Source organism: Capsicum annuum, chromosome 1 (genome assembly GCF_002878395.1).
Source record: "Capsicum annuum cultivar UCD-10X-F1 chromosome 1, UCD10Xv1.1, whole genome shotgun sequence".
In the NCBI taxonomy this organism is placed as follows: Eukaryota; Viridiplantae; Streptophyta; class Magnoliopsida; order Solanales; family Solanaceae; genus Capsicum; species Capsicum annuum.
In genome coordinates this window covers 141,925,655-141,951,805 of record NC_061111.1, presented here as the reverse complement: position 1 = coordinate 141,951,805, position 26,151 = coordinate 141,925,655, and the positions used below count along the sequence as shown (strand labels likewise).

The 26,151-nt window shown below is 33.3% G+C and overlaps 1 long non-coding RNA gene across 1 annotated transcript; it reads left to right on the top strand.

Annotated features, from left to right (window-relative positions):
* Positions 1-1,416: 1,416 nt before the first annotated feature.
* LOC107856205 lies at positions 1,417-4,262 on the top strand. The gene is made up of 3 exons (XR_001670509.2): positions 1,417-1,665; positions 3,453-3,586; positions 3,858-4,262. It is a non-coding gene; the product is annotated as an uncharacterized LOC107856205 (long non-coding RNA).
* The last annotated feature ends 21,889 nt before the right edge of the window (positions 4,263-26,151 follow it).

Below are 26,151 nucleotides of genomic sequence, written 5' to 3'. Positions count from 1 at the left end.
GTGACATAAATAAAATTTAGATAATTAATCATAATTTTTAATATGCTTTAAATATTCTAAATAGTTAAATGTCGTAATTTATAATATTTTTTATGTAATTTTTAAATAATACATGTTACTCTCCTTGTTCAAACTTTTGTGATATCGATAGCCAATTATATTCTTAAGTAATTTAAGTTTATAATTATTGAGATTTATCATACCATTATTTTATTTTAATTTAAGTGACACTGATATAATTTCTGGAGTCAACCAAATATTTTATATCTTTATAATTTTTTAAATTGTTTATTATTGTGATTTATAGTATTTTTTAAAGTATTTTTTGAAATATATAACAAATTATTTTTTTTATACTTAAAGTTGTTAATTATTGTAATTTATAATACTTTTTAAGTAATTTTCAAAGTTGTTAACTAAGTAAAGTGTTTTAGTGGTGTTTTTTTTTTTTTTGAAATATTATTGACCGACTAACTTATATAGTGACAAATATACTAGCTGTAAGTATATTAGTGGTATCATTTAGAAAGATTAGGAAATGATATATTAACATATAATTTGATAAATATACTAAGAAAAAGTGTATTAATCGTATTTATAAGAAGTATTATTGATTTATCAACTTGTACACGATAATAAGTGCAAATAAAAATATATAGTTTCATTCTTCAAAAAATATTATTGATGGTTAATTTATTCGTCAATATTACATTAAGTAGAAGTGTATATGTGATACTCTTAATAAAAAGTTGCTATTATTGATTGGTTAACTTACACGTTAACAATTTAACTAAGTGAAACGTACTCGTGTCGTTTTTAAGAATACTATTAAAATTAACTAATAAATTAATAATTACATTAAGTAGAAGTGTATTAGTGATATCACTAAGTAATGAAAATGATTGATTAACTTATATTTTGATTATTATACAAGTAGAATTATATTGTTAATATTTGCAAGAAATATTATTGATTAATTAGCATACATAAGATGATGGCAATATATATAAAGTGCAAGTTGTATGTCCTTATTTTCTTTTTACTTATCACATTTCGTATTGCAAGAGTCAATTTGACAAATCTTCAAAGCTAAATTAATTTATACTAATTTAATTTTTCATTTAAAATTTAGAAGTTAGAAAACTATAAGAAAAATACTATAATATTTAACATATGTAATTATTTTAATATTACTATGATAATAAAATACACCTCAAAGTATTAACCAAAATCAATTCAATTTTTAGTGGAATTCTTAATAATTATTTAATTAAATAATGTTGATGATTGATTCCGATATTATTTTAAAAACGTTATGCACTAGAGTATAGTAGGAGTTATTTCATTTATATTAGTAAAAATAAAATTGTAAGGACTTGGTTAAATCCTTAAAATTTTAAAATGTGTCTTGTTTCCCCCAATTGCTTCCCTCCATTATTTTCCTCCATTTACTTTTCATAATTTGAATTTGGGTTAAATTCTAATTTCTTAAAAGAAACCCTACATTAAAATTAGTGTCCTGTTAGCTTTCGTTCACAATAAGCGATCTAATTTCTCATCTTTCTCTCTGAATCTCCCTGCTGTCGAAGCTCCTAGGTCACCCTACATTCTCTTTGGAGTGAAGTGTCCTCTCGTATACAGCAAGGAGTCCTCAAAGAGTTTATGGTATGTAACTTCAGATAACAAAATGGATTAAATGCTCCAAAATCTCTCAATTAATAAAAAAGATATTTTCAGCATTTTTCACTTACCATGTGCTGCTTATAACTTTTGAGGTTTATTGTGTCTGTAGTGTGAAAAGTAACTTTGACAATTTGCTTTATTTTCCTTTATCGTAATGAAAGAGTTAATAAGGATTGTTACTTGGAGATGAGATGGTAATGCAAATACTTATCTACTTCTGGCTTGAAGATTACTACTTTTTAGTCTTCTGTAGAGTCATGATGCTGTTGAAGCTTCTTGATTTAGTGAGGTTAGAAACACTGTTGACAGATTCTTGTTTCTTGCATTTAGCTAGCTGTTAAATCTTTAAATGAAATCGGAGATTATTTTCTTGGGTTCTGAGGTGAAGGGGCGGTAAAGATTATACATAGTAACTCAAACCAGATGTATAATTTTATTCTTCATTAATCTTATGGTGTGGAGAGAGTAAATGTTCTAGTTTAAAGATTAATATGTATAGTTACTGTGAAGCTTACAGTAGCACAGATATATTCAGTGTTACTCCCTCTATTGCATTTTATGTGGCATACTTTTCAATCTTAGTTTGTTTCAAAAGAATAATGCATTCTATATTTAAAAACAGTTTAATCTTTTGGAAAGAAATTGATTTCATTATTAAGTAGAGAATTTTACAGCACAAAAAGATAACCTGAGATTGGTCCCAACCTTATGCTAGCAGCCTGCTAACACTAAAATTACCTACCAACAACTAACATCATGGATAATAATTAAGCTTTTGTAGAACCCCTGTTAGTTTTGATTTTAATTGACATATATATGCACATCCTGCACCATTAGTCGAACAATTACATCAGTAGGCCTATGTTTGCTTTGAAAAACTTCAAGGTTCATTTCTTTCCATTTAAAGTAGATAGGATCAATTAGGATCATCCTATACATCTTTAGTTGCTTTGTTGCTCTGATGATTTAATTTTAAACTCTTCATGTTATCTTTAACGAGATAATTTATAGCCACACAAATATCTATGAATTATTTAGATGGCGAGTTTCAAAGTCATCTTTTCTGTTTCAAACTTTAAGTCCAGTCAAACATCATCATAAAATAGGATAGATGAGAACTTCTACATCTTAGATACTACTAAATTACAGTGGTTTGTGCCTTGTTTTACTTTGTCAGTAAGGAAAGAGTTCATAAGGTTTGTTAGTTGGAGATAAGATGGTAATAAAGATGCTTATCAACTTAATGATGCTTTTGAAATTTGTTGCTAAGAAATTGTTGCAATTTCTTGTTTCTTGCATTGAGCTAATTGTTAATACTTTAATTAAATTGAAGATTGTTTTCTTGGGTTCTGGAGATTATAGAAACTTCTATGTTCTTGATATGGGATGAAATGCTCCAATGCAAGTTGACAATTGTTGTGCTTCAGGCATGGCACATTAACTAGAGCAAATGTATTAGTATATTAAAGTTTGATCTCCAACATAAGCAAGGTACTCTCTAGAGATCAATCTATCAGTCCGAAGTTGTCTCACCACTAGAACCTCAAAGAGCATTTTCACAATTTATATATAAGTTGTTTGCAACAACATACCTAGTGTATTCTCACAAAGTAGGATTAGGGAGAATATATATACATTGTTTGAGGATAAATATATAATCAGTACATGATTCTATTTCTTGTTGTATTACAGTGACATCAGACCAACTTTTACTCTTTGTTTGACTTAATTAAAAAGTAACAAATAAATATTGTGGCATCTACCAACAGTGACAATGAGCTTACGAAAATATTTACCTTAAGAAAATGGGTTCAAGGTGACCTGTAGACTTGCTTGGAGGGATATTTATTGATTTGGTGGCCGCGTTATCACTTGGGTTTCTAGCCTCAACATCATGAATATTGTAAGTTAAAATTTTTACTTGTACTATTTTTATATGTTATTAGCAAAGTCAAGAATCTCAGAATTGTTACAGTTATATATTTAACACTTCAAAACAGTTCTTTTTTAATTAAAAAAAAATATTTTCTTACCAGTTGAAATGAAATTTATTCTTTCCCCAAAGCTATATATTTTATTTGCAAAAGTTGTACATGTTCTGAGGATCGGGTTATTCAAAGTAATTTTAAGAAGGTTTCTTTTCTATTGTCATGCATGCTTTCTAAATCTCAAAGTAACGAATGACGATTTGGATGGCTTGGGTCATATTATTGGGATCAAATTATTATATATTGGCAGTCTCTAGAGTTTCAAAAGATGAGCGTGCAGACAAAGGCAGCTCGAAAGTCCAAGAAGGGTGGCTCACTGCACATATATGGTTCGACGTCTATAGGGACAACTAAGAGGAAATTCGTAATTGATGATGAAAAGGATGAGCATGATGGAGACGATGAAATGGAGTATTAGGTGGTGCTGTTATTTTTGTTTGGAATTCTGTTAGTGAGTGTTGGAAGAACTTGTTTTGCCACTTGTTTGCATACTTTTTATACTTGTTTGCATATTGTTTAAGTTGGATGAATATGTATGAAGTTTGGTTGCTTAATTTTAATGTTTGAATTGTTTCAGAAGCATTTTTTTTATTGTTTAGCTAGTTGTTATTGGTTGTATGTTGATTTTTATTGAAATATTTAATTTTGATGCAGTAAAATGCTAAAAATAATACCATATTAGCGAGGGATTTAGGGAGGGATATCCCGCAAACTATCGAAATATCAAATTATTATTTTTATTTAACTGAGTGAGGGATATCCCTCAGTATACTTAAATTTATAATTTTTATTAATTTTCACATACCAAGGGCCATTCCTCACTAAATAATAAGTTAATATTATATATATTTTTAATATAGCAAGGGATGTCTCTCGCTAAATAATAAATTAATATTATATATATTTTTAATATAGCAAGAGTTGTCCCTCATTAAATTATAAATTAATATTATATATTTTTAATATAGCAAGGGACATATCTCATTATATTATATTTTTTTGGAAAATTGTGAGATCAAAATAGCGATGGTTGAGTGTCTGTTCGAGTACGTGCCCTACTAATTATCTTATTTTCGCCTAACTGTTGCCCATCGATGGAACATGTGGACTAACTTGTTCCAAACTAGCTAAACCAGTAAGAAAATAACACATTAGATTTTTACGTGGAAAACACCCGGCTTAAAAAGGTATAAAAAACCACGACCTGTACTTTTACAGGAACAACAACTGATTACAAAACTCTTGTAACCTAGGAATTATAAACTATAATTCCTATAACTCAACAACTAGGAATTATAAACTCTAATTCTTAACTACACATACACCACCCAACGTATGTGTTCCCAAAGTCTCTGAGTTTTTCCCAACTCGAAGACTAGCTCCTAGTTCAGTTTATAGCACACTGAAACTAATATTACATCAATAGTACCAGGTTCTTCAATATGTTTCTACAATGATTGAGTAGCACTTTGTCAATCTGCCAATTGCCCTTTTTAGCTTTGTAAGTGCATAATTGATTATGTCAATCACTTTCTCTATTTAACAGCAACTCTTTAAAGAGTCCTTCATAGCATCAATCTTTTATCTTTAGTTGACTCTTCAACTCATCAAAGTTCGTTGTTAAGTCAAAATCTTTCTTCAAGTCAAACCCCTTGCATATATGCAAACCTCTTCTTCAACTTGATCTTCTCATTTGAGTAAAACTCTTTCTTTAGCTTATCTTCAAGTTTTGTATTCAACTACAACTTCTATTTTTATCACACATGTTCTCTATCTTGAGTATATCAGAACTTCCTTATCCACTTAAACAATCTCGTCTTGAAGTGGATACTAGCGAACTATGTGAATGAACCAGTTTGACTAACATATTTCACATCACATTGTCAATCATAAAAAAAAACATAGTACCCAACAATGTCGGAGTTCGTTACTACTCGGTGAGGGTTTGCCTCACTAATAATTAGCAAGACTCAAATTAGCAAGACACCTTATATCGATGACTACCCTCACTAAATTGCATGGATAAAACAAAAGTTTTTAGTAGTGATTAATAAAATAAATTAGTCAAAAATAATATAATTGTTAGTTAAACGAGTCAACAATAATTAAGAACAAATAGTTAATATACTTATATGATAGAGGATAGCTAGATTGAATTGGAAATTGATATTGAATCAATAAACGTATAAATAAAAACCGCCAACATGATTCGAACTCACGTCCGTCGGGAATATACTTTGTCACTGGTGCCAAAGAGCACTTTAGTCCTCAGTGTGGAGGAATGTTTATTATCTATATAATTTTTTGTATATATATATATATAAAGCTCAAAGTAACGAACGACGACCTGGATGGTTTGGGTCATATTATTGGGATCAAATTATTGTATACTGGCAGTCTCTAGAGTTTCAAAAGATGAGCGCGCAGACAAAGGCAACTCGAAAGTACAAGAAGGGTGGCTCACTGCACATGTGTGGTTCGACGTCTATAGGGACAATTAAGAGAAAATTGGTAATTGATGATGAAGAGGATGAGCATGATGGAGATGATGAAATGGAGTATTAGGTGGTGCTGTTATTTTAGTTTGGGATTCTGTTAGTGAGTGTTGGGAGAACTTGTTTTGCCACTTGTTTGCATATTGTTTAAGTTGGATGAATATGTATGAAGTTTGGTTGCTTAATTTTAATGTGTGAATTGTTTCAGAAGCATTTTTTTATTGTTTTGCTGGTTGTTATTGGTTGTATGTTGATTTTTTATTGAAATATTTAATTTTGATGCAGTAAAATGCTAAAAATAATACCATATTAGCGAGGGATTTAGGGAGGGATATCCCGCAAACTATCGAAATATCAAATTATTATTTTTATTTAACTGAGTGAGGGATATCGCTCAGTATACTTAAAATTATAATTTTTATTAATTTTCACATACCAAGGGTCATCCCTCACTAAATAATATGTTAATATTATATATATTTTTAATATAGCAAGGGACGTCTCTCGCTAAATAATAAATTAATATTATATATATATTTTTAATATATCAAGGGTTGTCCCTCATTAAATTATAAATTAATATTATATATTTTTAATATAGCAAGGGACATATCTCACTATATTATATTTTTTGGAAAATTATGAGATCAAAGTAGCGATGGTTGAGTGTCTGTTAGAGTACGTGCCCTACTAATTATCTTATTTTCGCCTAACTGTTGCCTATCGATGGAACATGTTGACTAACTTGTTCCAAACTAGCTAAAAAAGTAAGAAAATAACACATTAGATTTTTACGTGGAAAACACCCGGCTTAAAAAGGTGTAAAAAACCACGACCTGTACTTTTACAGGAACAACAACTGATTACAAAACTCTTGTAACCTAGGAATTATAAACTCTTATTCCTATAACTCAACAACTAGGAATTATAAACTCTAATTCCTAACTACACATACACCACCTAAGGCATGTGTTCCCAAAGTCTCTGAGTTTTTCCCAACTCGAAGACTAGCTCCTATTTCAGTTTATAGCACACTGAAACTAATATTACATCAATAGTTCAAACACAATGAACAATTCCTAATAGTCAAAGCTAAAACTCTTAGCCATATTCTATACTTAGGACCAAGTTCTTCAATGTGTTTCTACAATGATTGAGTAGCACTTTGTCAATTTATCAATTGTCCTTTTTATCTTTGTAAGTGCATAACTGATTATGTCAATCACTTTCTCTATTTAACAGCAACTCTTTAAAGAGTCCTTAGTATCATCAATCTTTTATCTTTAGTTGACTCTTCAACTCATCAAAGTTTGTTGTTAAGTCAAAGTCCTTCTTCAAGTCAAACTCCTTGCATATATGTAAAACTCTTCTTCAACTTGATCTCCTCATTTGAGTAAAACTCTTTCTTTAGCTTATCTTCAAGTTTTGTATTCAACTACAACTTATTTTTTTTTATCACACATGATCTCTATCTTGAGTATATCAGAACTTTCTTATCCACTTAAACAATCTCGTCTTGAAGTGGATACCAGCGAACCATGTGAATGAACCAGTTTGACTGACATATTTCATATCACATTGTCAATCATTAAAAAACATAGTACCCAACAATGTCGGAGTTCGTTACTACTTTGTGAGGGTTTGCCTCACTAATAATTAGCAAGATTCAAATTAGCAAGACACCTTGTAGCGATGGCTGCCGTCACTAAATTGCATAGATAAAACAAAAGTTTTTAGTAATGATTAATAAAATAAATTAGTTAAAAATAATATAATTGTTAATTAAACGAGTCAACAATAATTAAGAACAAATAAAATTAATATACTTATACGATAGAGGATAGCTAGATTGAATTGAAAATTGATATTGAATCAATAAACTTATAAATAAAAGCCGCCAACATGATTCGAACTCACGTCCTTCGGGAAGATACTTCGTCACTGGTCCCAAGGAGCACTTTAGTCCTCAGTGTGGAGGAATGTTTATTATCTATATAGTTTTTTGTATATATATACCTATAAATGTATAGAATTTTTGTCAAAGCTTGGAGGTGGCGTGGCACCCTCACGAACCTTAATAGATCCGCCCCTACGCTCACACTGCTAAAAAATAGGAAAATCGATCATAAAAACCGACCACATGTGGTCGATTTTCCTGAATTTGCGGCCAAAAATCTGACCAAAATGTGTGGTTTGAAAAAATGTGGTAGCCTTTTTAAAACCGACCACTTTTTTTAAGAATATATATATATATATTTAAAATTCAATATTATATTTTTTACAAAAAAATAAAATAAAAATAAAATTTCAAAATAAACTGACCACAAGTGGTTGGTTTTGTATTTAAATTAATTAATTAATTTATCCAAAAAACCGACCACATGTGGTCGATTTTATTAAAATTAATTAATTAATTTAAATATAAAACCGACCACATATGATTGGATTTGTTAAAATTAATTAAATACAAAACCGACCATATGTGGTCGGTTTTTTTGAAATTAATTAATTTAAATACAAAATCGACCACATGTGGTCGGTTTTATAAAATTAAATAATTAATTTAAATACAAAATCGACCACTTGTGGTCAGTTTTTATTTAATAATTTATTTAATAAAATATTTTTAATTAATTATAGTAAACCGACCACCTGTGGTAGGTTTTTATAAAATTACTAGAAAAACCGATCACATGTGGTCAGTTTTCTTGATAATTTTTCTTAAATAACCTCACAATAATCAGCCGGCATAATAATCAAACCAGCATAACAATCAACCAACATAACAATACAAACATTTAAAATTAAGTTATTTTCAAAATTTATCAAGGTTCCAAATCCAAACTACAAAACATACAAAAGTCTAAAAACTACAACTCGTCATCCATATCCTCAGCCTCACACACAGGATCTAATTCTTCCTCTGTGGTGTAATAGTCATCAAATGGGCCTAGACATGTTGCAGCACGAACTACATCACCAGGATAAGGAGGAAAAATCCTTGCAGATCAAATTGAAGAGTTGATCTGCTCCTGCATTATTTTGATTTGTGAGGATGTTTCCTTCTTCTTCTGCCTCGCCCTCTCAACTTGTGCAGCAAGATCTTTAGTGGGTTCAGAAACTGTATTTTTTAGTAAATCAACGGTTTCTCTATTAGCTGACGAGGGATAGGATGTATTGCCGAACGAATACCTAATTTTATAGCTAAAGCATTTTCTGTAGTACCCGTAATATTGGCCTCTAACTGGAGAATCCACAGTTTGTTTCTAGAACTCCTCCTCTACATCTTCAGGTATTGTTTCACCCTGACTTTCAGGAGGCTGAGTACTACGATTCTCATTAATGAACTGCATATATTTGTCCTATATTCAAAGTAAAGTTAAAATTAATAGTAAAAAAATATTAAACTATCCACCCTTGAATGATATCAACTTTGAGAAAAAGATTCATAAATACAAAATTTTATTCTTACATGAGTAGCTTTTGCACGAGGCTTAACCCAGACATCTTCATCAGCTGGGTTCTTTTTCTTCCTTACATGGGTCGCCTCGAATACCTCATGTTGTTGTGTTTTCCTGCCCAATTTTTTTTTTTGCATATGATAAAATTATTAATCTTCAAATAATTAAAAGTTTAAATAGAAACAAACAATTAAACCTGTAAAAGTTGCATACCATTTTTTGCTCTACAGTAATCCGATTAACTGCTCCCCTAGTATGTAGAGAGACGCCCTTGGATGATGCCCTGGCTTTCTTTCCTTTGTTACTCAACACTTGGTATTCTTCGCTATTGTAATAGCCAAGATGATCTTGCCATATGCGGTTCGGGTATAAACTCTGGTCGTACCCTCTTCGTTTTAACATAATCTAACAGACTGTTTATTCTGAGTCTTGCTCTTCTATAAAAATTCTTCCGTATAGCATCGTTATTTGTTTCATCCCACTAGTAATATTTCTACAACAAATACAAAAGTTTAATATTCAATTTTTGTTCTAACAATGTGTTTAGTTGATAAGTTAAATCCTTACCTAAAACTCTTTAAACAATTCTTTTCTATCAAATTCTGGAACCTTTTGCCAACTGGTCCAATAGCCGTTGAAGTACCGACATATGTATTTAGTTGTCATTTTTGCAATTCCATCATCGGGCAAAACCCTACAACACAAGATCAAATTTTAATTTCACAGAGCATAATAATATAGTAAATGAAAAATGAATAATATTGTTAAATTTAGAAATCATACCTTACTCCATACGGAATAATATACCGCTTCTGATAAGTATCTCTATCTTCGGGCTGTGGAACAAGTGCTGGTGGATGCACTAGCGTGGGTGGATCTGAAGCACTGGATGGTGTGCCTCCAAGATAAAGATCTGTCAACCCAATAGATCCAAAGAATCACTGTGAGAACATGGGTGACTACTAGTAGAGGGTACTACAGACGATGGTAGATGACCGTATGTGCTAGCAATCGTTTGAGAATGATGCGATGAACCATGAAGTGGAACCACGAGTGTAAGAGCAGGAAATGAATAATGCAAAGGCAGTGGCATGGGGATGGGAGCAGAATGAGTCACTATAGACCCATGAAATGGACCCACATGTGTAGGAGAAGAAACTGAATGATGCAGTGACCCAGAATAAGAGGGTCGTGCTGGCACATCATCAAACCGACCCTCACATATATGAATGCCTGATGGTCGTCTATAAGGCGGAGGTTTTTTTTTTGTTTTTTGTCTTTGTAGGATCAACTTTTTACTTACCTTTGTCACCTTTACCTCCCATCTAAATTATGTAAAGTTAACAAGTATAGTTAGTCCTTACAAAATGAATATAAGAAAACATCTGTGGTAAAACATTCCAAGTAACTAATTTCAAATTACTAATTCACATTTCAAATCACTAAATCAGTATTAAAACAATATATTACTACATAAAACATAGAAAAGTGACAACAACAATCTCACACAGTATATTACATATCAATCTTTAACAAGAAACATAAAGGTAAATAGTACAAAGCATAAAGACATCAATACATAACAAATACAACCTACACAAACTAAGCCTCCTCTCCCGAAGATTCTCCATTAAACCATTCACCCTCTTCGGAAGTTTCCTTATATTCTACCCACTTAGCCTCTTCTTATGCAATATTAACTTCTTCAAATATATTTTTCGGGTGATTTAAACTATACACTAAATCAATGTCCACTAACTGGTGATCAATCTGCATTTTATTTTGATACATAGTCTCCAACACATCCTCAACTTCCACCCGTCCTATAGGGTTTGTTTTGATTACAACCCACTAATCAAACTTATCATTATGCAATGGATAAGGAGCATAATATACTTGTTTAGCATTTTGCGCGAGAAAAAAAGGATCGTAAATAGGATACGACCTATTGTGCTTCACTTCAATAATGTTATGCTCCTTATGTACTCTTGTTCCTCTTGTTCTTAGATCAAACCACTTACATCGAAATAGGACAATTTTTTTTATTGGCAAACCAGCATACTCCATTTCTAAGATCTCTTATATGATGCCAAAGTAATCAACATCATCATCACCCTTAATCCAAAAACCACTATTGTTTTTTTCTTGTTCTGGAGTATTCTTCTGTGGAGAATTTAAATTCATTTAATGTTTAATGGGACATTGTACGAGCTTCAACTGGTCCAAAGAAATATCTCTCAAGAACCGATTGTATGCGTCCACATTTGGTGAATGGTGTACCTAAAAATATTATACACACACATATATATACATATATTAGTTGAAGAATGTGTAAATATTTAAAATTTGTAGAAATATTAGTACACTTACACATCTCATATTTAAACCATGTTGCAAAGGATGCATACACTTGATTTTCGTGAAATTGAGTCTTAAATGAACTGAAGATCCAACATGTGCAACACAATTAGTTTTCTTAAGGGAATGAGTAAATAAATATGATGTGTTAATATTTAATTTCCTTACTTTAGAGAGGGCTCAACTTTCGGGCAATTCAGCAAGACATACAAAGTTGCTAATTTGTGCTCCATGGTAGTGAGCCGGCGAAATATGATCTTTTTAGCCTTACTACCAGATTGATTAAAAATTAATATCGGTTGCAAATAAGGCTCATTCTTATTGTCATGATGATGATTCAGTCTGTTTCTTAAATAAGCAACTTCATCATTAAAGTAGTATGAACAAAATTTAGATGTTTCTCTCTCAAGATATGCCTTAACTATAGAGCCTTCCACCCTATGTTTATTTTTGGGACCCCTTTTCAATTTTCCAATTGTCCTTCATAATCTTAAGATTAGATGTTTACTATATAAAAAAAGATATGTATGAATTTAAATATGTTGTAATTGCTTACCGTTCGCCTGGATACATCCACCTAGTTTAAACTGGACCGCCTAGCTGAGTTTCATGGACAAGGTGAATGGGAAGATGTTCCATCATATCAAAGAACCTAGGCAAAAAGATCTTCTCCAACTTTTTGGTGATAACAATAATATTACTTTCCATTCAAGTCAGATTTTCTTCTTTTAATGTGGTGTCACATAAGTCTTTGAAGAACAAACTAATCTCTGTTATCAATTTTCATATGTTTTCGGCAAAACAATAGAAGCTATTGGAATTAATTGTTCCATGAAAACATGACAATCATGGATTTTCATTACATGTAAGATTGCTTGTGCCATATCAACCCTCTTTCCCAAATTTGAGGTATATCCATCTAGCATCTTTAAACTTTGGACCCACTCACATATTTTTCGCTTTTGGTCCAACTTGAATGTATAACTAGCCTTGGGCTTAAGAACATTGCCATTGGGCCTCTCCTGTAAGTGTTATTCTCTATGCTTGAATATTTTAGTAAATTAAGTTTGGCCTTAGGACTATCCTTTGTCTTGCTGGTAACATCCATAACTGTGTTGAACAAGTTGTCAAAATAGTTCTTTTCAGTATACATGACATCAATATTATGTCTAAGTAAATTATCTGGCCAATATTTTAACTTCCAAAATATACTTTGTTTAGTCCAGTTATGTGAAACACCATATCCATCAGGCCTATACAATGGTTCCTCGCTAACTTTTGGCAAATCCCGAACTATCTCCTAGATGTCATGACAAGATAACTTTGGAGGTGGACCATCATGTTCAGTTCTACTCTTTTTGAATGCATTCTTTAGTCTCCTGGACTCATAATTAGGTGGCAAGAAACAACGATGACAATCAAACCATGAATTTTTTCTACCATGTCTCAATGTGAAAGATTTTGTTTTCCCATGCAGTATGGATAAGCCAACTTTCCAGCTATCATCCGCCCAGATAACATTCCATAAGTATAAAAATCATTAATATTCCATATTAGATATGCACGCAAATTAAAATTCTATTTAAGTGAAATGTCTCAAGTTTCAATCCCCTCATGCCATAAAATTTGAAGTTCATCAATCAAAGGTTAGAATAGACATCTATTTTACTTTTTGTATTACACGGACTAGGAACAACACAATTAAAAAATATATATGGACTAGTGATCAATATTTCAGGAGAAAGATTGTACAGGGTGATACATACAGGCCAATATGAATATGGCGCAGCACCAACAGAAAAAAGGTGAAAAACCATCCGCACATAATCCCAAATGAATATTTGGTGGCTCAACTGCAAAATCTGAATTAGTTGCATCAAAATGCTTCAAGCCTCTCCATCTGATGGATGACACATAACACTGGTGGGCCTTCTATTTTCACTGTGCCACCTCATATGAGTAGGCTAGCTATTTGAAGCATGCAACCTCTTTAACCTTGGTATTAGAGGTAAATAATGCATCACCTTAATAGCAATTTTATTTCTACGGCAACCATTCTTATATCGAGGGTGTTGACCAAACTTACAGGATTTTAGGTTAGCATCTTCCTTAAAGTATAACATGCAACCATTTTCATTACAATCAATTCTAATCGAGGAGAGACCTAACTTTGACACCATTCTTTTTGCCTTATAGAAAGATTCAGGAACCTCTAAAGTAGGAAAACTAACTCTTTAATAATGTCTATCATTGAGTCCATTCCTCTTTCAACAATATTTCAATCAGATTTAATACTTAATAATTTGACAGCAACAGACAAACAAGAGTGCAAACACCCTTCAAATAAAGGATGACTAGCAGCATGCAATTATTCATAAAAACGACATGCTTCTCTATTAGGAATATCTTCGACAGTTTCCCTAAAATCACCCCCGTGTGGCATCCCAAAAACATCATGCACCAAATCTATTATCCTAGTATGTTGATAGTTATTATGCCCTGTAGACTTACTACTTTGGCCAACAACAAAGTTATTTTGCTCAACATCACCATGAATAGTACGTAATCTTAAAAAGTGTTCGTGAAACCCTTTTCTATAAAGATTATCCTTCATAACTTCTTCTTTTAAAAGATTGTACCATCATAGTAAACACAAGGACAACGAATCACCCAAAAATATGACCAAACATCAAGTGTCTTGGCATGTTCTATAAATCGATTGACACCTTCAACAAATTCCACCATATGACCCATTCTATTATCATTATTCCATTGATATAACCAGCTATAATCAGGTTCCATCTACACAATCAATCATATTCAAGTAATTAGTTCAAGTCACGAAAGTTCACATTTCAAATACCTAAATTCAAAACAAAAGTCGAATTCAATACAAAAATTCACATTTCAAGTACCTACACTTCAACATTTTGAAGTCACTTCCCAAGTTACCAAACTAAACTATATTCCAAATAAAAATTCACATTTCAAGTACCCACACTTCAACATTTTCAAGTCACTATGTCACCTCCCAAGTTACCAAGCTTAACAAAATTCAAAATAAAAAGTTCACATTTGAAGTACCTACACTTCAACATTTTCAAGTCACTAAGTCACCTCCCAAGTTACCAAGCTTAACGAAATTCAAAACAAAAATTTCACATTTCAAGTGCCTACACTTAATAAATTTCAAGTCACTAACTCACCTCTTAAGTTACCAAACTAAACTACATTCAATACAAAAATTCACATTTCAAGTACCTACACTTCAACATTTTGAAGTCACTAATTCACCTCCCAAGTTACCAAGCTTAACAAAATTCAAAATGAAAAGTTCATATTTCAAGTACCTACACTTCAATATTTTCAAGTCACTAAGTCACCTCCCAAATTATCAAGCTTAACAAAATTTAAAACAAAAATTTCACATTTCAAGTACCTACACTTCAACATTTTCAAGTCACTAAGTCATCTCCCAAGTTACCAAACTAAACAAAATTCAATACAAAATTTCACATTTCAAGTACCTACACTTAATCAATTTCAAGTCACTAAGTCACCTCCCAAGTTACCAAACTAAACTACATTCAATACAAGAATTCACCTTTCAAGTACCTACACTTAAGCACTTTCAAGTAACTAAGTCACCTCTCAAGTTGCCAAACTAAACTATATTCTAAATAAAAATTCACATTTCAAGTACCTACACTTCAACACTTTCAAGTTACTAAGTCACCTCAAAAGTTACCAAGCTTAACAAAATTCAAAATGAAAGGTTCACATTATCAACACTTTCAAGTCACTAAGTCACCTCACAAGTTACCAAACTAAACTACACTCAACACAATTGAACAAGTGTAATAAAGCAAATAAGTAGAGGCATCGCATATCCCTCTCACACCATATAATCATTATAAAATTCGTATGGCTTTCAAAGCCTTCTACAATGAATAATCCCACCTTAACACTACAAGTAAAGACTTTATTATAAGAAAATAGAGAGAAATCAACTTACCTTTACTTGGCCTAAATTAAAGAGAAAGAGATAAGCGGTCACTGAAAAATAGCAAGGTACTTTTTTTCTCTAATTCAGATTCTATCAAACAGTAACATCAAATTCCAAGAAACTCATTAGGCAACTAGAAGAAAAAAATCTTGACCATTAGCCTATATTAGAAAAATCTTGACCACTAGCTACAATCGATTTCCATATTCCAACCACATTTCAAGTTCTTACAAATATGTTTCATCTACATCAAGATCCTTATTTTCTCATATTCTTAGCTTAAAATCACCATAAAAAACCACCAAAATACTAAAACTATAATGGAGTATCAAGAAAAGTAAACCCTAATTTTCTTGAAAGAACAAGGAAAGTAGACATGAAATGTTCACAATCTTGTTTTCATAAATTTTCAAGAAAGTAATTTGGTTAAGATTAAGTAAGGGTGGGCATAAATACCGAAAAAAATATCAAACTGAAGTAAATTATTTCAATTTTTTTATTTTTTTTATTTTTTATATAAATTTGGTATTTTGGTTCGGGTTTTGGTTTTTAGGTTGACATAATTCAATTTTTCGGTTTAAATCAAAATTTTAATATAATTTTCTCTCTCTCTCTCTCTCTGTGTCTCTATAAGACCCTGCAAAATGTCCTAGCTTAATTCAGTCCTTTAAGCTTGTTAAGGTATCTCAGACTTAGAAAATTCTAGCTAAGTATTTAGCTTTAGTTTATTTTAGCCTTCGAAAGTTGACAATCTCATTTCACGATCTTAATGTCCTTTAAATATCTATGTTTTAGTTAATTCGTGATCAAGAAGGTCAATAGGTGTTTCCAGACAAGTTTCAAATTTTTTGACTTCGTTTGAAGCTCTTTTAGAATCCCAAAACAGTGAACTAATGCAATCTTGGTGCGCCGCGTCACCTATCACGTTGGTTAATGTTTTTCCCAGCTACCAACGTCAAATTATAGTGAGTCAGCGCAATCTTGGCGCGACATGTTGACTATCATGTTGATGCCCTGTGCGTCGGTAACCTAGTTTTAGTCATTAAAAGACCGCATTTTTGGGGGTATTTGGGTCTTTTTTTCCCGAACCTCAGCCCCCAAAACATGAAATTTAATACCCTAAAAAGAAAATAAACTCATTTTTTCTCAATTCCCTCAATAATAAGCCTTAGGGTTTTTAAATTTCAAATCAAGAACTCAAGATTTCCACCATTAATTTTCAGAAATTCTTCAGCAAGGTATGTAAAGTGTTCATTCAAGGGTCCCTTCCACCCTTGGAGTTCAAGAAACTTCTTTTAAAAAATATGAATTTTAATTTCCATGTTGTGGGTTGAATGTAATCATATTAATGTTGTGGTATGTATTCCAAGTTAAAATCTTTATGTATTTCTTGACATTATGATAGCATGTAAGTTGAATTTTGATTCTCTTATATTAAAACCCTTGAATTATGAAGTCATGATGTATTAACATTGTTGTTCATGCTCAAGTATGAAGCTACACCCACCATGTGTTTGATAAAATGCTAAATTGAGATTATGGTACTTTTATGATCCTTTGGTGATCTAAATGATGGACTTGTGATATACCTACATGTTCATAATGTCATCCATGCTAAAGCTATACCTTATATGTGTTTGGTGAAATGCCTCATAGATTGTATTATGAGTTGCTGAGTATTATCAATTATTCAAGAATTGTCATGTCTTATTATTTTTATGCTATCAAGTCCTGGGGGTATTTAATACCTAATAATTTAGCTATATGTCTAGAGCCAGTGTCAGTCACAGAATAATCTCAGTCATGTCACGATCAGTAGTACTCTAGTTCAGTTACAAAACTCAAAAAAACTCAGTAAACTCAGTATCAATCCAGTCCCATTTAATATTCAGTTCAGTCCTTAGTAATCTCAGTCAGCTAACAAAACTCAGTAGTATTCCATCAGTCAACGAAACTCAGTAAAATCAGTTCAGTTCAGTTAATCAGTACAATCAGTAACAGATCAGTCCAACGTAGTATGAACTAGGGAATCAGTCTAGTGTCTATTCAGTTAGGAGTAGGATTCAACATCGAGTAAACCCAAGGATGGGGGGCTCACCCACCAGCAAAGGGTGTGATCCTTAGAAGCAATCCTTGTATTCCAGAACTATGTAGCCAGCATAGGTTGAGATATAAACCTACGAGTCTTGTGTTAATACATCTCATTCGAGTTCTCCTACCAGTGAGAGGTTGATGAAAGAGCTCCCTGTTAGAGAGGGTTAATTCACACCTTGTCTTTACCCGTGGTACGGTACTGACACCCTTCCAACTGAGGTTACAGGTTAGACCCCAAACAGTTTAGAAAGAGGCATGTTGGTTAGATGATTGCCTCCTACAGTTTTAGTCTCAGTCATCAGTAAAGAACTCAGATAGTTTTATAGATTTTAAGACTGTGAGATACAGTCACTCAGCTCAGTATAGAGCTTAGCTAGTTCCATAAAAAATAGGACTATCAGACACAGTTACTCAGTAATTAGTATATTAGTTATCAGTTACATTAGTTAACCAGTATTTTGAATCAGTATTTGGTATTATCACAATCTCAGTTACAGCTCATGTATTTATGCATGTACTCTTATTCAATCATACTTATGTCATTCAGTTGTTATTGTTCATGCATATGAACCCTTGCATTCAGCCTTACCTCACTTTGTGTACCAGTATATTCACATGTACTGATGCATACTTTTATTTTTCTCTATGGTGTTTTATACCATAGGTTTAGATATACGTGCTTTAGAACACTCTTAGTAGATCAGACTTTCAACAGACAGAGTAGTGGTAAGTCCTCATAGTTTGAGTGCATGTTTATTCATTTAGTATCTCAATTTATTTTCAGTAGTTGGAGTTATTTGGGGGCTTGTCGCATCAATTCCATAGTTCAGATAGTTTTAGAGGCTTTTCAGACTAGATATTCAGACAGTACTCAATATTTTAGATTCTGATGTTTTATCAGACTTTATTATTTTTTCATCAGTATTATAGTTTTAAACCTTATGGTATTTCAGTCCATTATTCCACATTATACAATTTTATTACTCAGTTATTACAGAAGGTGTGATACAAGCACAAGGAGCATGAAGACTACAAGGTATTATCTAACGGTCAAGGCTTCAGAATTAGCAAGAAATTAAAGGCTTTTTGGAGTATTTTGAATCCTTGGTCAAGAGAAGGAAGGAGGGGAACTTATACACTCAATAGGTTCCTTTAGTAAAGGGAATTGAAAACATTTTACACTCCAAAGTAACACTCAAGAGGTGCCCCAATTCCCTCTCTTATTAAGGGCATTTTTATCCATTGAATGTAATAGTATAAATAGACCATTTTACTTCTCTTTTTATTAGACTTTTGATGATATTTAACATTACTCTTAACTTATAGTTTTTAGTTTCTAGTTGGTAGCTTGAATCCAAAATTTGGACCTTAATCATTTGGAGTTGTTTTTTCACTTGTATTGGGTTATTTGGCAAGAAAGGTGTGCTTGAGGAAGTGTGAGTCCTTTGAGTCACATTAGTGAGGTGTGATTGAAGATTTGATACATATTTTTTTATTCACATAGTGGAAGTACGGGTCTCTCTACTATCTTTATGTTTATGCAATTCTTCTTCTTCATCTCCTTCTAGTGTGTTGATTTTCCCTTTGTTTACTTGCTGATTTTTGCATTCTAGTGTCAATTTCGTGTGTTTGGTAGTATATAGGCTATCATTTGGTATCAAAGCCTTGGTTAGGGTTGTTCCAACATCCCTAAATCTTGGTTTTAGTGTTCTTATTTAGAAAATCTCAACAAAAAAGAGTGAAAAAAAATCAGAAAATACGAAAAAAAATTGTGTCTAGTGTTGTCTTGTGTTAGATCTACAAGTTTTAACTTTGTATTTGAACTTCCTTGCTCTCTAGTTCCTAGGGAGTCTAGATCTACTTTTAGAGTGAAGTTTGGTTGAGTTTGAGCGAAAAAACCTTCATGAACATGGTGTTTTTGAAGCTTTTGAGCTAAGATCCGAAATTGACCTTGCTATTTGGATGTGTGTTGTGGATGATTTTTAGTGGGTTGAGCTTGTTTTGGCATAAGGAACCTAGATCTTAAAAAAAAATCAGATTTGAAGTCCATTTGCTTGTTGGTCAAACTTGGTCAACACTTGAGTATTCATCTTGTTCATCCTTGATCTTCATATCTTGATGAAGAAGAATATTCAAAGGTGTTGTTTGATCCAAAAAAAGGGAAGAAAGAGAGTGAAAAAGCTGTTAGTCAAAAAGTATATTCAAAGAATATTTCATTCTTCCAAAAAGAAGAGGGGACAACAAGTACACTTGCAAGTACGGGGGGGGGGGGGGGGGGGGACCAATTACCTTTCCATTTCCATTTGAGACTTGAAAGAGCTCTAATTTGCTTCTTACCCCTCCAAATCTAAAAATTCTTCTTCCCAAAGTGTTGTTTGGCCAAGACAAAGGTTTTGGAAAATTTGAAAATTCAAAAAGTGACAACCAACAGTGCCACGTCATCACTTGTGATCAACCAAAATTCACCTCTGAACTTAGATTTCCTAGTTTCTAATTCTTGATCCTTATTTATTTTAGGCTAATTCTATCACTAATTATCAAACTAGTAAGTACCTACTAGGTTGGTAATTAGTCTGGAGTTCGTTTATTTTGTGTCTTCAGTTTTTTGTGTGCTTTTCTCATTTTTAAGTCATAGTATTTTGTTGGTTCAAGTTCGTGCATCACTTTATTTGAGTTTTTTCAAAACAAAGATCGATTCTAGACCAAAGCTTCTCACCTCTCAAGTTACTTTCCAAGTATTGCCGATTCTCCAATACTTGTGAGGCCAAGTGTGAGGTGAGGTTGAGCGTGAGTGAAGTGAGGTTTTTGAACTAACTTGTTTGCTCGTTTTGTAGGTTGTGTTGCTTGCTGTTTTTTTTGGTTATTTTAGGTACATTTGCCATGGAATCCGGGGATACTACTTCCCAACCTTTGGTAAATGATGCTATTGGAGCCTTGATTGTTCGGTTTGAGGCCCTTGCCCGAGAAATGAGGAGTGATAATGATACCTTGAGGAGGGAAATGAAGAATGATAATGATGCCTTGAGAAGTATTGTGGATGCTATGAGGGGTGAAATGGTGACTATGAAGGGTGAAATTTCCACTTTTAGTGGAAGCCTTGATTGTGTTGAAAGTAGGAGGAACTTACGACCTTCTTCTCCTAGTCCCTACCATGCATTCTCTAGTGTCCAAGCCAATAACTCTTCCATGACTATAACACCCGGAACCCTCCACCAAATGCTTCACCCTCCAAGATATCCACAAAAACAGCCACTAATCGACTCCCAAACCTCTCCTAATCGGGACCTACAAAGGCCACCACCTTACCAAATAGACCAAGTACAACAAGAGGGACTTGGAAGTTAAACTCCACCACCAAATCCAAACCTACAAGTGCCAAATCCCTTGGACCAGATACCAATTACCCCACATAGCCAAACACCTCCACAAAATGTAAATACCTAATACTAAATCCCATGAGCCAAAGACCTTACCCTCCACCATACCCAATACCACAAGTCCAAGCTCCAAATAACCAAAGGCCTCATAACCCTCCACAAAGACCCCAAAACCGAAACTACCCATTCCAAATTGAAGACTATGGTAGAGGGGAGCAAGAAGATTATGATGTTCCTAATCATGACTATTGGTTTGAAGAAAAAATGAGGGCAAGACATGATCAAAGAGGGCATTATGGAAGATTTCAAGGGTATGAGGCAATACAAGGCCATATTGGACATCTAAGAATTTGAGACATTGGCATTAATTCAATCAAGGTTGGCATTCCAATTTTCAAAGGTGATAGTGATCAAGAAGTGTACTTAGCTTGGGAATCTGCTAGTGAAAAGATTTTTCAAGTGAATGAACTTTCGAAAGAAAAGAAAAGTTACTATGCTATTGCTCACTTTGAAGGATATGGAAACACTTGGTGGGATTACACCAAAAGATATGATGATGTGTTGATTGATGGAAAACCACCTCCTTGGGAGATGTTGAAGAGAGTTATGAGAGAAAGATATGTACCAAAGCATTATAGGCATAAGCTTCTTACCAAGCTTTACAATCTAAGGCAAGGAGGCAAGAGTGTCATGGCCTATTATGATGAATTTCAGAAACTTGTCTTGAAACTTGACCATAGAGGTGAACAAGTGCAACATGATTTTATCCGCTTCAAGGTTAGGTTGAACAAGAACATATCCTCCCATTTGACTCTTCACAAGTTTGGAACCGTGGTTGAAGTCTTCCAAGCGGCCATAGAGATTGAAAAGGAGAACAAAGAAAGGTCGGCTTATAAGCTTAAAGTCCAATAAGGTTCGGGCTTGACAAGAAACAAAGAGGTAAGTCCTTTGAATTTGGGTTGGAAACATAATAAATCTTCTACATCTTCTTCTTCTTCTTCTTCTCAAATCTCAACAAAGAAAGTTTTATATCAACCTCCAAAGTTGGAGGTAAAGCCGAATGCCCTTCCTCTATCATCTAATGGTTTACAATGTTTTAATTGTCAAGATTGGGGTTATAGGGCAAGTGACTACCATAACCGACCTAATGTGATTCTAAAGGAAGGGAAGTTGTATTATATTAGTAGAGAAGTGGAGTTAGAAAGTAAGGAGAAATATGACAACTCTCAAGATGGAGAGTGTATAGAACCTAAAGTTAAACGTAAAGGTAGTGAAGAAGATGTGTAGCCTTGTGAAGGAGAATGTGATGTGCCTAGTTATGTTGTTAGGAGAATTTTGTTTAGCAAGGTCTTGGATGATAAAAGAGAAAACCTCTTTCATACCAAGTGCCTTATTAAAGGAAGTTTGAGTTTAATTATCATAGATAGTGGGAGTTGTGTGAATATTGCTAGTGTCACCTTGGTTGACCACTTGAAACTAGCCACTATACCTCACCCGAATCCATACAAGCTTCAATGGTTAAACAAGTGTGGTGAATTGAAGGTCAAACGACAATGTGTGATTAGATTCAAGATAGGGAATTATCATGATGAAGTTTTATGTGATGTAATCCCTATGCAAGCATGTCACATATTGTTGGTAAGGCCTTGGCAATTTGATAGGCACACTATACATGATAAAATATCTAATAGGTACACCTTTGTGCATGGTGGCTGAAAGTCACTCTTCTCCCTGTTTCACCATCTAGTGTGAATGAAATCCAAGAGAAAACCAAGAAGTTAGATGATAAAAGAAAGAAGGAAAAGGGAGGGGAGGTTTCGGATTGTGAGAAAGGAAAAGGGAAGACAACTTTGTTTGTAGGACTTGCCTACAAAGGTCCCTTGATACTTACTAACTCAAAGTCTAGCATTTTACCTAGACTTGATTCTTCTTATTTGCAGGTCCAAGATCATGAATTATCAAAGAAGCATCAACAAGAAATCCCACATGAAAGTGGCCTCAAAACACCCTTGGCCAAGAGCTTAAAAAAATGGATTGTCCTAGTCCAAACTGAAGTAATAATGCTATTCTTGTCATGTGATTCCTTATGTAGAGGTTTTGGAATTTATTGATGTAGGTGTGCATGTTTCTTCTCTTGTTAGCTCTCTTGATATGTATAATAAACCATATGCTCCTCTTACTACTTGAATATGAGACAAGTATGATTGAAAACTTTCAAGTTAGTGTTGATGCTAGTCATGATGGTCTTGATATTGAACATGGTCCTTTTAACTTTTGTAATGATAGCCATGATATTAATCTTGTTCATAGTGGCCTTGTGTTTGTCCTAGTGGTGGGTAATGCCTTGAATAATTGTGAACTTGGTAACTTAGTGAAAGGAGTGGGCCATCTCGGCTTAAACCCTTATCCTTTGCTCCCATTTGACCCCGGAATACTCTTGAGATGTGAAGGTTATAGTTGCTGGTCATGCTCACTTATTTTTGGTATTGATTTTATTCATGTCTTTGGTATCTTTTATGCTAAGCTTTTTATGTCAAATACTAAGGATATGTGGGTGTATGTCAAGTATGAGCAACCACGGGTTGGTGATATGAGTGTGGTACTAATACTAACCCTCCTACCAAGAGGATTATGTGTTTGTTTTGCTCTCTCTTTGGTTTTTAAAAGATCTGAATTTGAGGACAAATTCCTTCAAGATGGAGAGGATGATACAAGCACAAGGAGCACCATGAGTACAAGGTATTATCTAATGGTTAAGGCTTCGGAATTAGCAAGTAATTGAAGACTTTTTGGAGTATTTTAAAGCCTTGGTCAAGAGAAGGAAGGAGGAGAACTTATACACTCAAGAGGCACCTTTAGTGAAGGGCATTGAATACATTTTGCACTCTAAAGTAACACTTAAGAGGAACCCCAATTCCCTCTCTCATTAAGAGCATTTTTGTCCATTGAATGTAATAGTATAAATAGACCATTTTACTTCTTTTTTCATTAAACTTTTGATGATATTGAACATTACTCTTAACTTGTAGGTTTTAGTCTCTAGTTGGTAGCTTGAATCCAAAATTTGGACCTTAATACATTTGGAGTTGGTTTTTCACTTGTATTGGGATATTTGGCAAGAAAGGTGTGCTTGAGGAAGTGTGAGTCCTTTGGGTCACATTAGTGAGGTGTGGTTGAAGATTTGATACATATTTTTTTATTCACATAGTGGAAGTACGGGTCTCTCTACTATCTTTATGTTTATGGAATTCTTCTTCTTCATCTCCTTCTAGTGTGTTGATTTTTCCTTTGTTTACTTGCTGATTTTTCTATTCTAGTGTCAATTTCGTGTGTTTGGTAGTCTATAGGCTATCAAGGTACCAATCATGGGTTATCTTGTGGTCCTTCAGGATTATGAGCACCGTGTAGCATCTGGGGTATCAGACTTAGGGCGTTACAAACTTGGTATCAGAGCCTAAGGTTCAACAGTGTCCTAGAAAGTCTGAAAGCCGCATCTAGTATAGTCTTGTGCCTGGGTGTGTTGCATGCCACACTTATGTACAAGTGATAACACTTAAATTACACTCTTGAATGGGTGTAAGCGATCATTGTCAATATAAAACGCAACTAGGTTAGGGTCGAATCCCACAGGGAATAAGGTATGAACTCAAGTTGTTTACGATTTAATTCACTAGTAGTTTACTGTTTCCTGTAATAGGGTCTAAGTTTAGCAGATAATTTATTGTCACTTTGAATTTTATGTTTGTAACCAAGATTTTATGAAATAACCAGGATTATGTTCACTAGGGCTTATGGTGCATGACAGATGCTAAAATTTACTCAAGACTCTCACGGTGGTTAGGATCACAAGCTATCTTTATCGATGATATGCTCAAATGTCTCTCGATCTATTTAAGTATCTAATTTCCTAATCCTCTTGGACTTAGGGAATCGCTATGCACTGTCCAGATTTTACCTCTGGTTAATCAACCTTGTTACAACGCTGATTATTAAACGAAGCCTTTCTGAGTCCCTGATGATAATTCACTTGCTACTGTTTATGATTTCTTTCTCAAGCAAACCAACGTAGGTACGCCTACTATTTACAATAAAAAAATGTAAATTATAATCTCAGAATTAACAAGAAATCCTAACACCTATTAAATTTTGAGTATTTAACACCTTATCATGACCTAACCTTAGATCCCATGATCCAGTTTACAGGTGTTTAGCCACTCATGATGCAAGAAACAAGTATGCAAATTGAATTCATAACTGAAAGGATTAACTTACAATGATGAACAAAATCAAATGTATACTTTAAGTTGAATCACAAGGAAAAACTCCAAAATATTGGTCTTAGAGAGAGAGAGAGAAAAATTGTATCTTCTATCTTATGGGATATGTCAATCACCCCCGAAAACCCTAAAACAAAGCTTTTAAATAGTTAACCCTAACTAAGGAAATAAAACTAAAGTTACAGATTTTTCTTAGAATAGATAACGGTGACCGTGATGGCCTATCAGGAGTTTGACGGCCTATCACGGATGTCGTCAGATTCTCTCTAAGTTTGGATTTTGTTGTCTCAGGCTGACGGGGAAAATGACGTCCTATCTGGAGTCTGACGGTGTGTCATGGATGTCGTAAGCTCCTCTTCCATTTTGAGAATTTCTGCCTAAGGTTGACGGTGATCCTGACGCCTTATCACAA